The following is a 16,828-nucleotide window of genomic DNA, read 5'->3' as shown; positions in this document are numbered from 1 at the left end:
TCAATGCCTGGGTGCAGCCATCTTAGTTCGATGGTGGCGCCCCGTATGAGCCCAACTGGGAACGTCCGCTCCGGCTCCTCTTGACACCATCTTGGGCTGTGCTGTGCGTGTTGATGCTGTGGTGCGGCAGTGTAAAAGTGCTGTTTCGCGGTGCTCGTGAAAGCTATCCGACACCTTGGTGCTATTTGTGCTTTGTTTGACCTCGCCAGGAAGCCGTATACCATCCGTTTGATATAGCGGCAGCAGTTGGAAACAGCACCATCTAGCAACCGGGGTGACTGCGAAGGACTGCGCTCCACTTCAGCAGTAAAGATGTATCTGTTATATCTTTCACGATACATGTATTTTCAATTATATTTGATAATCGCAATGGTAGCCGTACACTCAAGCACACAGCGAATGAACCGTATGGGCAGCTACCGAACGCGGAATGCAGATACTGCGAAAGATGCTAATTTCCAGTTATCGCCGCATTGATTTAACATGAAGTGCGACCCATTTCGATTTAAGATCGAGCTTTCCTGCTTCAACAATGTATACCTTCAAGGTAAACCACGGTTCAAAACCAGCACATAAGAGAAGTACTGTCTAAAGTACCATCCGTCGACGTTTTTATAAAGCCTTGGTGTTCGTACGGCGGCGCAACAACATCGAATACCCCCGTTCCGTACGTCGTAGCAGCATCGTTTGCACGACGTATTGTTGAGCAAAACGTCGAAAAACGTACGCTCTCAGCTGCACCAAGAAAGAAGACGACAAATTCGCAGCAGATGCAGCAGCGCTTACGAAAGCGGCGCTGCCCGCTGGCGCAGCGGACTACGCCACTCTCGTCGTAACGCTACTCCCTAGTCGTCGCTAGGCCTAAATTGTTTCGCATCGAAAGCACATCTAACGACGCTTTGTAATTGCTCAACGTTAGAGTAAATGGTCTTTAATGGAACTGCCTTACTGCCGATTCCATAGTATCAGTAAAAGAATTATGTAAATTTCGGTGACGCCTTAGCAGCGGAGCCAGCGTGCATACGATTAGCCGTGCGCAGCGCCAGCGGCAATGTGTTGCGTAACTTATTTGTGTTGCAATTATCAATCACACGGTATGGGTCAGAAATCCGAAAGATTTTTTTTTTTTTTTGCTGTCGGCTTATTGTTTAAATGAAGAACAGATTTTAGCACGCTCTTGCGCTGGCGGAAAAGATCCACCCTATCGGTGGCGTGGTAAGCTTGCGGGAGGCACGGCCTGCCCGGCGTGCGTGGCTACTAAAGCGGAGGAAGTGAAATGGGCATCAAATTCGTGAGTCCGTCATTGTACCAAGTCTATCTGGCTTACATAAAACGCTCATAGGCAGCTTAAATAAGGATAGACTGGAAAGCGCTGAAGCAGAAACATATCCCAGCCGAACTCTGACTGTCGATGCATGCTTCCCGCATACGCTCTCGGCAATCATCTTGCAATTTCTTTGATTCTTTGTGCATGCAGTCCACGATCGCGCATTGCTGTCCCGATGACATTACCGCTAAAAGAGGCGCTAATAAAGGTATTTAAGTCTCTCAAACGACAATATACCTAGGTGCAAGGCTGCTCTGCTATACATGAAGCATGCGAATGCACAGCCCACTCGGTACTGGCAACAATGGGCCGGCGCAAGGAGTCTGGTTAGAGAGTAGTTTCCTCCTCTCCTGCTTGCTCTCGGTAAAACGGTCTATACCACGGTAGAAGCATAGAAAGCCAGCTAAAGGTGCAAGAATTATTAATTGGGATGCTTGCACAGCAACGCTGATGTATTGCATAATAGGACATGCAGCTCGCCTGATCCATATTAGATGGCTCACAATAATTGACCATGCACTAAAGGCATAAGCCAAGAAATCGTCAAACATCTCTCTGGTCTTGAAGCGGAGGGAAGTGGGCATTGGGCAATAGCTGCCGTTTTCTCGGGATCCGGCAGGCCGCCAACGTGGCTTACGACGGGCCCCAAAAACCTCAGCTTGGTGCAGGCAAAATGACCCTTCTCATTCTTTGAAGTAAGGCCACAGAATGTTATGGCTTGCAAAGCAGTTTCAAGGCGCCAAAGGTGCTCCTCGAACGTTGGAGCGAAACCCACAACATTGTCAAGGTAAACGCCATAGGTCTGCCATTTGAGATCTGCAAGTGCGGTGTCCATGAGCCCTTGGAAAGTAACCGGCGCAGAGCAGAGACCAAAGGGCATAGCCTTCAACTCGTAGAGCCCATACGGAGTAATAAATGCTGTTTTCTCTCGATCCCTCTCATCTACCTCTATTTTCCAGTATTCAAACTTCAGGTACATTGAAGAGAAATATTTTGCGGAGCACAGACGATCCAGGTCGATACGTGACAGGGAATAGACGTATTTCTTCGTAGCGCTGTTTAGCCGGTTGCAATCCACACAAAACCTCAGTGTACCATCATTTTTCTTTACAAGAATGACAAGTGCAGCCCACGGACTCCGCGAGGCCTGGATGATATCGTCGCGAAGTCTCTCTTTCACTTTGCGGGGGATAGCGACGCGTTCAGTCGGAGACACTCGGTAAGGTGACTGTCTGAGAGGTGGAACTGTATCCTCCATAATAATGCAGTGCTTCGCGAGATCGGTTCTACTAACATGCGAAAAATCGGAGAAGGTCACCCAATAGCTCTGGAGGGGCTCATTCGTATGGCGATGCTGCAGCTGAGAAAGCGCGTAGTTAATATTCAAGTGTGAATCGGGTGGTAGGCCTCTCCAGCGCAGTCAATGACAGCGTCGCAAGTTCAGAGGCGTTTCTAACGCGCGTGATACCACAAATGCGAGCCACTACAGTTCCAAGGCTAAAATTCTGATGCTCATCGCCGAAATGCGTGAGTAGGACATCTACTTTGCCGTCTTCAAAGCGAATGACTCCTCTGGCTACAGCAAGACTGCGTTCGAAAAGCAAGACCTGTTTCCTCTCCACGACATCTTCAAACTTTCGCAGTGTCTTCGCAGCCACAGACGTCATCACACTGGAACAGGGCGGAGTAGTGACGTGTATTGCGTTCTCAGTCGATAAGGTCCCTGACTTAGACTGAAGGTCGATAGCGGCTCCATTTTCTGCTATGAAATTTATACCAAGGATGATGTCGCGGCAATACTGGGCAAGTACGGCGAAGGTTGCTATGTACGTTTCTTCATTCACTCTTACCATAGAAGAGCACGCACCCGTCGGCATGATCAAGTGGCATCCGGCAGTATGAGTTTGCAGGCCTGTCCATGGTGCAGTCACCTTTTTCAGAGTAGCGGCGAATCACCCACTCATTACAGAATACTCGACGCCGGCATCTACGAGCACTGTCACTTCGATTCCGTCCACTGAAATGTTCAGGTAGGCGGTTACAGCTATGTGTTGCCGGAACTTCGCGGGGTCCAATCACGACTGCGATGTGGTACCAGCTGATTTCGTGTCGTCGAAGAACTGGAGCGCCGAGGCAGCGGATCAAATCGGGGCTCATGGTGCAACCATCCGGTTGCAGCTGTGGAGGAGCTTGAGAATTTCGTCGATGAGCAACCTTCCACCCAAAGATTGCCTCTTCAAGTTGGCTCGACGGGGCTAGGGACGTGGACCCGCGCCAGGCCGGCGTTTGGACATGTCTGCGAGGCGTAATAGCGCGGTGAAGGCGAACGGGAATAGTTATAGGCCATTCTGGATGTTTCAGCAAAATACGCTTCAATAGCAGGGGGCCGTTCACCATGCTTTGGCTTTCGCACGTCAGCGCTAAACCCCGGCAGACCCATTCGTCGGTAATAGCAAACGCAGTGCAGGTGGCCTGCCTCGCCACAGTGGCAGCATAGCGGGCGATGATCGCGAGCGCGACAGACGTCGCTTTTGCGTGGACGCACCTGAGGAGGTCGAGCGGGAGGTGCTGGACGAATGTATGCAGGGGCTTCTTGGTGCTGACTGGAAGGTGGACAGGCACGACGAGCGACTGTGGCGTAGGTCATTGCCTGTGGTGGTATTGTCGGGAGTGGCTCGGGTTTTTTAAGTGCCTAGTTGACCTCTTCTCGAACCATATGCGAAAGGCAGGATACTTGTGGGGCTTCTCCCATCGGAAATAGTTTTTGCGGCTCCTCGCGTACAACGGCCCGTATGGTCTCGCGGAGCACGTAAGTACTACCAGTGTCACCGATGACGGCAGCAACAGGGATGAACGGCCGCTCGTACTGCTTGGATCACATCTCTAGCGCCTTCTCAATGGTAGGGACTTCGGACACAAATTCCCCGATGGTCTTGGGATGATATCGCACTAAATTAACGAAGATATCTGTTCCTTAATTCCCCTTATAAGAGATCGAAGTTTTTGTTTGGATCAGCGCGACGGAATAGCCTCGTCATCTCCTCGGAGTAAACGAGGACGCTCTTGTTAGGGAGCTGAAATATTGTCTGTAGGAGCAGCTCGGCGCGTTCCTTGCGAAGAATGGTGATGAAAACTCGCAGGAGCTCGTCCTTAAAAGAACTCCACGTTGTGATAGTAGTTTCATGATTCTCAAACCATGTGCGAGCTGCACCACCAGCAGAAAAAAATACATGCTGCAGTTTCTGCTCGTCGGCCCAGCGATTGTACTGAGCTACCCGCTCAAATTTATCTAGCTAGTTTTTCGGGTCGTCGCCTGGAAAGGCTTGGAAGGTGGGTATCTCCAGTGGCTAATGTAACGCGAACTAGTGCACAGTAGTATCGACCTGCATCATTTTGGGCGGTTGTGTTGTCGCCGAAGGTGGTGCTGGAGAAGATGGTGGCGGCCTTGCAGTGCGGGAAAATGGCAGAGGTGCGATTCGTGCTCATGACCTCGAAGTCGTCACCTACACTGATGGGTAGGTGTAATCTCGATGGTAGGAGATCCCTGAGGGCTTGAGTCTCGGCTGGTTGGAGGTGTTCGGAGCATCGGTTGCGTTACCTAGCGCCTGCCACCCGCCCCCCGTGTGAATATTTAGGTGCATTTCTGCATACGCGAAGTGCATGGCCGCAATGTGAAATGTATAAATATGGTGGTTTGTAACAGAATACTTCGATTTCAACCGCTCCTCTTACTCGTGTAAGCGAGTGAGCCGTGAGGTTGAAATGAAACTCAATACTGTGTGCACGTTTGCCGGCACGAAACAAAAGGGGACCAATGCAAACAAAATGTGAAAGCGTACTGAGCAGAGTCCATATTTTTATCAAGTACAGGAGGTGTGTGGATGTGTGTGTGCGTCTCTGTGTGGAGAGATAGGAGCGGTAGATTTGACTTTGCGACAAATTAGGCATCTAGCAAGTCTTCGTCCTGTCAGACGAGCGGTATATAGGCAGTCATCTGTGGCGACACTAACCAGGCAAGCCAGACCAATTGTGGGGATGGGGAATTAAGGGGATTCCAAAGGTATGGAATATTCTAAGAGGCAATATTCTTGATTGGCATAAGAGTGTGAACCGTTTTGTCAGGAAGGGGGACAGGTTGGAAAGCGCCCGAAAGAAGAATAATCGCGCCTAATAATGGAGTTCAATTTTTCAGAGGACAAGGGTGGAAGTAAGCTAGGGGTACTCGGGTTGGGAGAAAGATACGCTTCCAGACTTCCGCGCTAATTAATATTCCATAATTTGATGTTTGCAGAGTTGGACTCTCTCACCAAAGGGCGGAACAGGAGGTAACAAAGAACGCAGGAGCATTCGCCTCGTTTAACGCTGCATCAAATCTCCACCAAGCGCCGGGTCGGAGGTTTGGTATTGAGTAAAACGTGATGTTCAGCGCACCGCCATCCGCTGCCCGCGAATCTGTGTCTCGTGCGTCCTGTTACATATATTTTGGACTGACAAGGCACATCTTGGTCTCCTCGAAAGCCAATCGTGCTAGTGAAACGCTCTATACTCCAAATATTATACAATGAGGTAATGTCCGTGCGATAGACCGCGGCACGTATTTTCAGCACTTGTTGATGCCATCGCTTCTTTTGCGGAGGCCGGCGCTGATCGCGTGGGAAGCCGCAGAAAAAAAAAAACGGCGAAGGTAGCTGAGCGAGACGTTGCTCCAAAGTTTCAGTTCAGCACCGAAATCTACGAAAGGCATTATTAGTTGCCTCTTTTCTTTGATGCATCTGGTTCTCTGTTTTTCATAGCGAACCACATTGTGAAAACTATGCCGATTGTCCCTGGCCATTAATGTTATTGTTTATTGCACTTTATTCTAATTATTGTTATCTTACTCTCTATTACTGCGATAACGTTCTGACTGTTATAATTTATGACTTCAGTTCTTAATCATCGTCAGTGGGTGAAACTTCACTGCTATTCAGCTCTATAGTCTACCGTCTTCTATGAAGCACCAAATGGGCGGCTGACTAGTCTTTATGAGCTCAGAGCTTCCTATGGGCCAGTTAATCTTGTGCTAACTGTTCTAGATGAATAGCTTGTCAAAAGGAAAGAAACGAGTAGTGCGCCGTTCTGCAATAACGCAATATTTTCTTCCCTTTTTGACACGCTTCGCGCCTTAGGGGCATTTCTGTACATCTTTTCGAAAAGGAAACAGGGATATTTCGAGCTCGAAATGATGCTTTCTTCAAGAACTGCGTGGATAATTTAGAAAAAAGACAAGTTTTTCGACACAAATGTTGTCCAACTAACGAATTTACCCAGTTTTCCATGCATTCCTTCAAATTAAAACATGGAGTACGCCCATAGAGGTCCACACTCTTGAACAGTCTCAACCATAAGAAGTCGCTGATGTGTGAGTTGTACGTCATGTTGCATAGCCCATATATGCCTTCATATTCTTTCAGACATCTTATCATTTCAGCCTTCATAAGATTATTCTTGTCAAATGAAAACGTTCACTCAGCAGGTAGTGCATAATTTCAACAAATGTTACCCCATTCTTGTCTTTTCTGGGAGGAATGTAACCATAGAGCACAACACGAGAGTAAAACATCAACCAGTTCCGCCCTTCAGCAGACTTCCAGTAAAGAACTTCTTTCAACGACCTTGGAAGACTGGAAAGCTCTCATACAGAACACAAACTGAGCACCTTTTCATCGACCTCTTGAAAACAACTTCGAAGGTGCAAGTGCAGACACTTTTTGATGTCAGCCAGAGCATTGTGGTGTTTTCACAAAACCAGAACAGCATGCATATAATCCACCACAAAGCCAGAACAAAAGCTGAATTAAGAATTAGTGTACGAATGCTGGTATTTCTGACACCACAACTTACATTTTCAAGCTTTGTTCTGGCTTTCTGTGCATGACTCATGGGCACACAGAGTGGGGATAGTCTCAGGAGCAGCATACACATGGCAGTGGCCATTGCCCTTGGCAACCACCTGACCAGTGATCTCACACCAAGCACAGCCATGTTCGCCATTGAATTGAGCTCATATTTTCCAACACTGTCCACAGAACATGGAGCTGGAAAGGCCAGTAGACGAAAGTTGATTTACGTTTGGACAGGAAGGTAATAAAAATGAGTTCATAGCTGGCTTCCTGGGGTCCAACCAAAGTCCAGCAAGGAGCAGTTTCTGAACCCTTTCCATATAAAGACCTCAGACCTGAACCAAAAGGGGCCAGATCCCAAAGCTGCTTCCCTCAAACAGTGGGGCACCATGAGCATTAAATGTCAAGCTAATGTCAGTGATGGTGTCAAGCTGATGATGAGTGAGTGCCTCACTGCACGATCAGCGGAAATGTCTGATGTCACCCTCAAACCCGTTATGATGAAATCTCACAGCCTTTCGCGTCTTACTTCAGCGTTGTTCAACTCGGATAATTACTTGAAGTATACAACCATTTGTGGCTCTTTCCGTGAACAGCTCGCAATGAAACGGAGAAGTTAAGAAAGAAGTGCGCCTATCTAGAAAGACCAATACGGTCGCCGCCATTGTATATGTAGGCAGTGCTCTCGGCCACGAGCTCGTACTTTGTAGCTCATACTGAGCACGTAAGTATTGCACTTATTCCCTGCTGCAGTTATGATGGTTTGCAGTTTACTTCAAACTGACTTCGCCAGATGCCGTTGCCAGCAACCTAAGCAACAGCTTGAAGAGCTCGCATAAAGAGCGATGAATCGGCTGCAATTGTGGTGTAGATGAGTTACCTGCAGTTCTATTGACAGTGCCTCGACTCAGGAAGTACCGAAACCGCATTTTTACTACTTTGTGGGTATCACACAGTATTTCTCGAAGTTGTCGGCATAGAGCTTTTTCTATAAAAAAGACTGCTATGTACTGCGCATCGGAGTAAAGTGATTACTATTTCAAGATATATACTGGGGTCATTTTGAGCTCTTATTGAATTATGCCAATCATTTTCCGCCTCAGTAAGCTAGTGTGCCGTGAATTTTAGTTCAGCTGTAAAAGAAAGTGTAGTTAGAAAACGGAACTCTCATCACAACACATTCATGTGACACAAAATCCGTCTCCACGAGGAAATGGTATTCTTAGCAATTATAAATCAGCATAGCAGGTTTTTCCCGAAACATCTGGCTCGCAAATTAAAAAAGAAAGGCACGTCTCCTGCATGGACTCTCTGAAATCGTTCACGTGATATGGAATTGCAAATAACGATTACCGAAATACCTCTCCAGCACGCAACCATACGTAGTAGGAGCCAGAGCTGGTTCACATAGGTCTCCCCGAACATCGCAAGCTTCTCACGAAAGCTCGGGAGGTGGCCCAAGGCATAGGGTTCATTGGCTAAGGTCAACCCTCAATGCAATTCCGCGAACCAGTGTTTTGTTACCGGAAAAGATGTTCAATGTGAAATGCTGCCTACAACCTTGACCAGTAATTGCGAAATTTTGGCAGTCCTGAATACCATTTTATAATGAAACAGTCTAAGGTGCGTCGTCTGCACCTCTAAAAATACGATTAAATCACACCGCTCTGTATCTTCAGTGGGACTACACACAAAAAGAACAACAGAAAACTGTCTGAAGTTCACGCCTTTGAACTCTCTCATTCACGGTGAATTCTTGACACCCCTGAAATTCCATGGCTACAGGGCCGTTTATTAACAAATAATTCTTAATGGTGATGACATGATTAAACTGGAAAAAAGGTGCCAAAGGACCAAATACTTTGCTATGTTTTAAAACATTTGTTTACCCCAAATCGCATATTTACAGTAACGTGAAAAAATATAAACGAAATTCAGAATAGCTGTGGAGACGTTCATAAAATAAGATGACGTGTACCATATCTAGTAAATATAGTATTATTATTAGAAACACTCTGCAGAAAGTAGTATAAATTAGGTTTGGAACATCATTTAAGCATTAAACGTAGCCAAGGTATAATGGCTCAACTGCTGATCTTAAGGGCGTGGGAGCGACAAAGTCTCGACGGTCTAGTTAAGGTACAGGTGAAAAACAGTACCGAGTACTACTAGCTCGATGTCGGTGCAAGTTCATAAACCTTCATTTGCCTACATTTCTGATGCCCTCCATTACAGCTTCATCACAACCGACGTCGGGAAATCACGAACAAGGGCCGTGACTGTGACATGGTTGAAATATGCGATGGTAAACATTGCTCAAATGTGAGCAGCGGAGAGCTTCAGAGTAAGTGTCGAGCAGAGCTAGAAGAGAAAACAACAAACTAAAGCGCCTATATACCATCTCCCCTGCTCGTCGGAAGGTGTAGGATGTGGTGGGCGACTAGTGCTGTCCTGCCGTCCCAAACAAAAGTCCCTATAAGGGACGCGAGTCGGTTCGCCACACGGCGCGGATTTGTCGCGATACGCGCCACATAAAATGTGAAAGCGCGCGCTCGTGCCTTGAAGACACTAACTATACCATTGAGCGTGAGGTTGAAACGCGCTGCTTCTGAAAGGGCGTGCGTTGCCTGCGAGAGAACTTCATGCCAGGAACAGGTAGAGACCCCGCTTCGTTCAGAAAGCACGCCAAGTGCACGTACTGCGTCCACAAACGTTACGGCGCAGCTAAAGGTCCCCTGAACTGACCGAAGCGGAGTGCGTTACTTTTCCTCGTGCTGAGCTGTGCTCCAGATACAGCTGCGCATTGTGAATGGATGTTCTAAAATACAATTAATCTGTCATTGTCACGCAAGAAGAGTGAGATGTCCTCCACATATGCAGATACAACGAACGTCTCCTGTCCAACTGATGGAAAACCTTGAATACACCTGTCCGCGTCGACCCTACGCAGGAGTGGGTCGAGCGAAAGTATGAAGAAAACCGGCGAGAGTGGGCACTCCTGACGCACGCCACGCGTAATCAGAAAAATGCCGAAAATGGGGCCATACAGTACTAGTTCACTGCTGAGGTCTGTATAAAGGCCGCGTAGGAGCTGATCGAATTCGTCACGAAAGCCAAATCAGCGGAGAACCGCAAACAAGTAACCATGTCCAATGGAGTGGGAGGCCTTCGCCCTGTCCAAGGCAACGAAAGCTTTAGCGATTCGTTTGGCTCAGACGTATTCGAAGACGTCCCTCGTCAGTGCCAGCGAAGCGAACGCCGGTCGTCCAGGTACCACGCAGAGCTGGTATATCTAATCAACTATTGCCGATAGGTTCGCACCCTACGGACCAGTAATGGCTACGAGTTTATAGTCGGGGTTAAGGAGGGTAATGAGGGACTCTTTCGCGTCATGCCTTCCTTCGAAATTAGAACGACACGGTCGACACTTTTAACGAGGGTGGCTTGGCGCCGCTTTCGAGGAAACAATTTACGAGCCTAAGTAAAGAAGGACCGAGGATGTCAAAGTGGAATAAAAACCGGCAACTAGACCGTCAGGACCGGATAGGGTCAACTGGTTCACGGCGCCTAAGGCAAAACGCACCTCCTCCTACAAAGTTAAGACTACTTAAGTGCCGAGCATGCGTCTTCTCGAAGCTGAGGAAGAGGCTCTGATGTGAACTGACCAGGGATTCACCACAGTGGGGCTATAGGGAGCAGAGATGAAGGACTTGGGGCATCCAGGGAGGAGAGGCGAAGAAGAATGTTTTATACACTTTTTACATCATGAGGTAGGAGGAAGAAAACAGAGCTCTCGGTAGAGACAATTTTCACCGCTTAATAACGATCCGTTATCCCCACTTCCCTATCCGGGGAAAGCGTTCAGTCGGTGCAGTCCAATCACTGGGGCACAAGAAATCACTCATGTGCCGCCCACTGCCGAGGGTGGTGCTCGAACCTCCTCTCACATCTTTCGGTGGCCAGAGCAAACCTTTTCGATGTCGATGACAATCTTGTGCTGGTGGTAGAGATTCTGCACCAAGGCGAAACATCTCGCGAGGTCGCCCGCTGGCGGCGGTCCTTTCCCCCGTGTAATTTCAGGAATGTCACCCGCCTTCTTTGAGAATTCGGCAAGCGGGGTCAAGGCTGCTCGGTGATGCGTCTCTGATCCATTCAACTCAAGGACACTTTCCCTGCTGTTGCCGGCACAGATGCCAAGGGGGATATGATAAGGTCCGAAAGGCAGTCTGTCTCCGTTCCGAAGGGGGGAGGCGGAAAGGGTTGGCCGCCGTAGCAGTAGACAAAGGGTAACTCCCCCGCCGGCGCCGCCGCTTCGATGTCTTTGGCAGCGGGCGCTCGCCAGCGTCCGCTAGAGCTGTTTCTGTCTTCAGCTGCTGGAGACTGCAAACCTCAGCTGGAGCCCCATTCACAACAGCGCACAGAAAGAGCAGACGGCTTCCTGACAATTCTCCTCCTGGTCGAGGCCTTGAGACGAAAAGAGGGCGGCGAAATGCTTGCTAAACAAGTTGTGGATGTCCGCGGGTTACGAAGACGTGGAACCGTTCCCAAGCATTAATCTCTCTCCAAGCGAGTTCACCGGTTGGATGGATGGAAACAACTTTATTTAATAAAAAAAAAAGTCTTCCAGGGTGGTCCCCTACTAGTCCAGGAGTCCACGGGCTTTTGCTTCACATAGAGCCCGATCGACCAGCCATTTCTGACCGGCGGGTTGAGCTGTCCGCAAAGCAGCCTCCCAGGAAGAAAAGGTGGGATGGGGGATGGGGGGCACTGCCTGGGGGGAAGGACATTCCCACAGGTAGTGGAAAAGTGAGGATTTTGGCTCGCCACAGGTGTCGCAGTGAGGGGGCAAGCCAGGGTGAAGGCATGAGAGACGGTAGGGGGAAATGAAACAATCCGTCTGCAATTGTCGCCATGTAGCATCGGATAAGGGTGACAAGGTGCTGTGGGGTGGTGGCAGTGTCATGCGCTTGCGTTTGTAGAATGTGGTGATTTGGTGGTATGTAGAAAGGACCGATGCGGCCTCCTGCGCGGAGTTGGGTGCCTGATCATCCGGGGCTCGGGTAGAGAGTTCTCGAGCCAGCGCATGAACGCACTCATTACCGGGGATCGAGGCATGCCCTGGGATCCACGTTAGATTAACCGTTCGGTCAAGAGATGTGGCGGGGGTAAGAATATGATGCGCGGCCGGTGTCGCCACGCCGTTTAGGTAGTGGCGGTATGCTGCCTGAGAATCTGTACAAATTTCGGTAATGGCTTCGTCAATGGCTGAATGGGCAAGCGCGAGTGCGATGGCGGCTCCTTCCGCTTCTGCAGGCGAATTAGTTCGGATAGTGGCAGCGGACCCCACTCTGCCATCCTCGTATTCAGCGACTGCAGTGAAAAATCCTACTTTAGAATTCCCTGCCGCGTCGACATAGAGGATATCAGAGCGGTTGCGGTATCTTTTGGTGTAATAGCTGGCTCTAACTTTCCGCCTTCCCTGATAAAGGCAAGCGCCCATGTTGCGTGGTAGGGGCTTCTGGTATATGTGATCCTGCGTGCCCGGAGAGATCATGAAAGGTGTAGCACTTGCTGGGGTGGCGATGGGTGGATTGAGACGGAGTTGTCGCAGTAGGCATCGTCCTGTTTCCGTGCGACTCAGGCGGACTAATTGGTTGGTGCGTTGAGCTTCTATTAATTCGTTCACGGTATTGTGAGTACCAGTGGCCAACAGACGTTCTGTGCTAACCGTCCGTGCAAGACGTAGGGTGGAGGTTACGGCCACGCGTATTAGGATGTCCGCCTGCTCTGTTTGGCGCTGAGTGAGTATATGATATGGGAGGTGGTATATGATTCGGCTAATGATTAACGCATTGGTCATATTGAGGATTTCGCGTTCCGACAGCCTATGGTTGCGCGCAGCCACACGCCTGATTAGTCCAGCAACCTGCTTAGTCTGTCTTTGCAAGAGTTGAAGGGTGGCGGTTGCATCAAGTGCGTTGTTATTTAGAAGGCCGAGAATCTTCATCTGAGACACAATGGGCACTGGGCTTCCGTACATGTGAAGTTCAATGGGGGGATCACCGGGTATGGGTTTAAGCTGCATTAGTTCCGATTTAGTTGGGGAGCATCGGAGGCCTGTGTTTTCTAGATAGGTGGTGGTGATGTCTATGGCAGACTGCAAGATATTCTGAGCTGTTCCAAGGGATCCGCTTGTTGTCCAGAGGGTTATATCATCTGCATATAAGGCTGTGTGGAGCTCTGGGATAGCAGCAAGGGCCTTTGCTAATGGCGCTAGGGCCACGTTAAAAAGTAGCGGTGATAGGACCGCCCCTTGAGGTGTTCCGCGGTTAGGCAGGGGGAAAGGCTGGGTGGCAATATCCCCAAGGTAAAGTTGTGCCGTGCGTCCCTGAAGAAAGGCCCGAACATACTGCCATATGCGCGTGCGGCAGCCCGTGGTGGCTAATGTCGTCCGGATATGGTCATGGTTTATCGTGTCGAATGCCTTGTGAATATCCAGGGCCAGTATGGCGCGCGTAGAGGCTGTACGGCGCTTAGTGTGTAAGAGAGACTCTTTAAGGGCGAGAAGTACGTCTTGTGCCGAGAGGTTTGGGCGGAATCCAAATTGAACATGGGAGAGAAAGCCTGTTGCTTCTAGGAACGATTGCAGACGATTGAGAATGACATGCTCGAAGAGCTTGCCGACACAACTCGTTAAGAATATAGGGCGCAGATTTTGAAGAGTGAGGGATTTGCCCGGTTTGGGTATAAATCGCATGCTGGCGTGGGTCCAGGTTGATGGGAGCGCCCCAGCGTGCCAGTGGTTATTAAAGAGTTCCGTGAGTTCCTGGAGAGAGACTTCGTCCAGATTGAGTAATGCCTTGTACGTTATGCCGTCCGGTCCTGGCGCCGAGAAGCGGCGAATCTTAAGGAGTGCTCGGCGAACTTCACTTAAGGTGATGTCAGCCTCAAGTTCGGAGTTAGGCGGAGGTGGATTTAGTGGATCTGCTGACTGAAGGGATATGGGTATATAGGTGTCCCGTAGTTGACCAATTACGTCGGTGCCTTTTTGGAGTTCTAGCTGTATCAGACGTTGTGTGTTTACTTGTGTCTGTGCTTTAGTGGTTGTTGGATCTAAAAGAGCGCTTTAGTGCACTGGCCAACGGCTCGAGCGTGTCCGAGGTCCGCGGCATCCTCGAGCGGCACGTGGGATGGCGCCGCGGAGAGTGATGCGCACGAATTGTCCTCGAGGATTCGATGGTAACGCTCGTGCAGCGTCTCGAGATATTCGCGAAGCGTTCCTCCGCCACGTACGATGCGCATACGGCGCAAAACGTCATTCAGCGCAGTCATAATGCGGACACGCCGTGCTTTCCCCGCAAACACAGAAACATCTCGCCACCCTGATTGCCGCAAGCGAGCACTAAGAAAAATGGATTGCTATAGTAGGTGAAACATTTGTTGTTGTTGTTGTTGTGGCTGTAGGAAGAAGAAAAAGAATGCGCGGGCCTGCCACTGGTCTCATAAATGCTGCGCTGCTTAGTTGTATACGGACAAAGCTACTGGACAAACACTGAGGTTAAGCGTACAGTTCCTTTGTCCGTGTACAACTAAGCAGCGCAGCATTTATGAGATGTTCCAACTAGCCCAGTCCCAGCCACTTCCTGGCCCCGCCGGGGTGGTGCAGTGGTAAGACGCCCGACTACTGTGCCGGAGTACCCGGGTTCGAACCCGACCTCGGCAGTAGTGTCCGTGTGCTGTTGGATTTCAGTGCACGTTAAAGATCCCCAGGTGGTCGAAATTTCCGGAGTCCTCCACCACGGCGTCTCTCATAGCCTTAGTCGCTTTGGGATGTTAAACCCCAGAAAACCGCAAGCACTTCCTGCAACTGGCTCTGTAGCTGAGCCACCTCCGCTGCCTTGTGCGGGCAGAACAGAAGAGGGAGAGTAGCCGCGCGCCGCAACAACGTCCACTACCTAAGCGGTGGCAATGACGGCCTACAGCAAATAACAAATCGGCGGCTGGCTATCCCTCCACCGCAAGAGGCATTGACCTACCACCATAGCCACGTAGGGCCAGGAACTGCCACCGCCGAAGCATTAGAAAATAAAAGTTTTTATTACGAATCATTTAAAAACGAGGCCGGAATGTAACGTTAGGAAACGCAATATAATTGTTAAGTAACTTCTCAATTATTCAGAATATATATATCTCGCCTATATTCCCCAGCATTCTTCAACTAGCACTGCCGCTTTTCATTTATCCCAAAGCCAAATGCTCTTAATTTTATTGTACGCTATATTAGAACGGAACCCTGTCAATAATAACATTGCAATGCTCAAGTGAGGCAAACTGCTAGCCCAGAACAGAAAGGAGGTGGGCATATGAACTCGGAGGTTCACTGAAAAACTTTAGAAGGAATTCCGCCACTGCACGAAGTTAGGCAGGGTCCGGCAGGACTTCAATCTTGAACACGACGTGGCCGAGTATGATCTACTGTCAAGCACGAAGCCGACAACACGAATTCAAATTTAGCTGCAAGCCTGCGTCGCTCGGACATCGATTTTTTAATGAAGAACTTTCTTTTCCACCAGAACAAGCCGATCACCCCCGCCCCCTACACATAGGTCTAGGAGACACGGGCAGCCGCTTTAAAGGCTGGCTGGCAGGCCTTTGCCTATGGCAGCCCTCTCCGCCAGGTAGACGATGCTCCGGCAATTTGGTCATTCAGTACTAGTTCGCTGCTAAGGTCTGTATAAAGGCCGCGTAGGAGCTGATTGAATTCGCCAGGAACGCCTGATGAGCGGAGCATGGTGAACAAGTAACCATGTCCAATGGCATCAGAGGCCTTCGCCTGGCCCAAGGCAACGAAAGTTCTGGTGATTCGTTTAGCTCAGATGTATTGAAAGACGGCTCTCGTCACTGTCAGCGAAGCGAAGACCGATAGCCCAAGTACCGCACAGGACTGGTATGGGCTAACCAAATCCTGAAGGTAGGTTCGCACCCTACGGGTCAGCAATGTGGCTACTAGTTTATAGTCGGTGTTAAGGAGGGTAATGTGGGACTCGACACCGTCATACCTTCCTTCGGAATTAGAACGACACGGCCGACACTTTTAACGAGGGTGGCTTGGCGCCGCTTTCGAGGAAACAATTTACGAGCCTAAGTAAAGAAGGACCGAGGATGTCAGAGAAAGAGGAATAAAAACCGGCAACTAGTCCATCAGGACCGGGCACGTTCGACTGGTTCATGACGCCTATGGCAAAACGCACCTTCTCCAAAAGGCTCCTTAATGCCGCGCAAGCGTCTTCTCGAAGTTAAGGACGAGATCCGCAGGAGAAGACAGCTTCCTGAAAATCCTCCTCTTGGTCGAGGCCTTGCAACGAAAAGAGGGCGGTGAAATGCTCGCTAAACAAGTTGCGGTTGTCCTCAAGTTACGAAGACGTGGTGCCGTCCGCAAGCATGACTCGACGCACGTTCGCCTGTTAGTGCACTGGCCAACGGCTCGAGCGTGCCCGAGGTCCGCGGCATTCTCAAGTGGCACGTGGGATGGTCCCACGGAAGGTGATGCGCGCGAACTGTCCTCGAGAATTCCATGATAACGCTCGTACAGCGTCTCGAAATACTGCGCAAAACGTCA

This window comes from Amblyomma maculatum, chromosome 11 (genome assembly GCF_055883805.1).
Source record: "Amblyomma maculatum isolate TAMU_Amacu chromosome 11, ASM5588380v1, whole genome shotgun sequence".
Lineage (NCBI taxonomy): Eukaryota > Metazoa > Arthropoda > Arachnida > Ixodida > Ixodidae > Amblyomma > Amblyomma maculatum.
The sequence above is the reverse complement of the archived record's forward strand: the minus strand, read 5'-3'. Positions refer to the sequence as shown.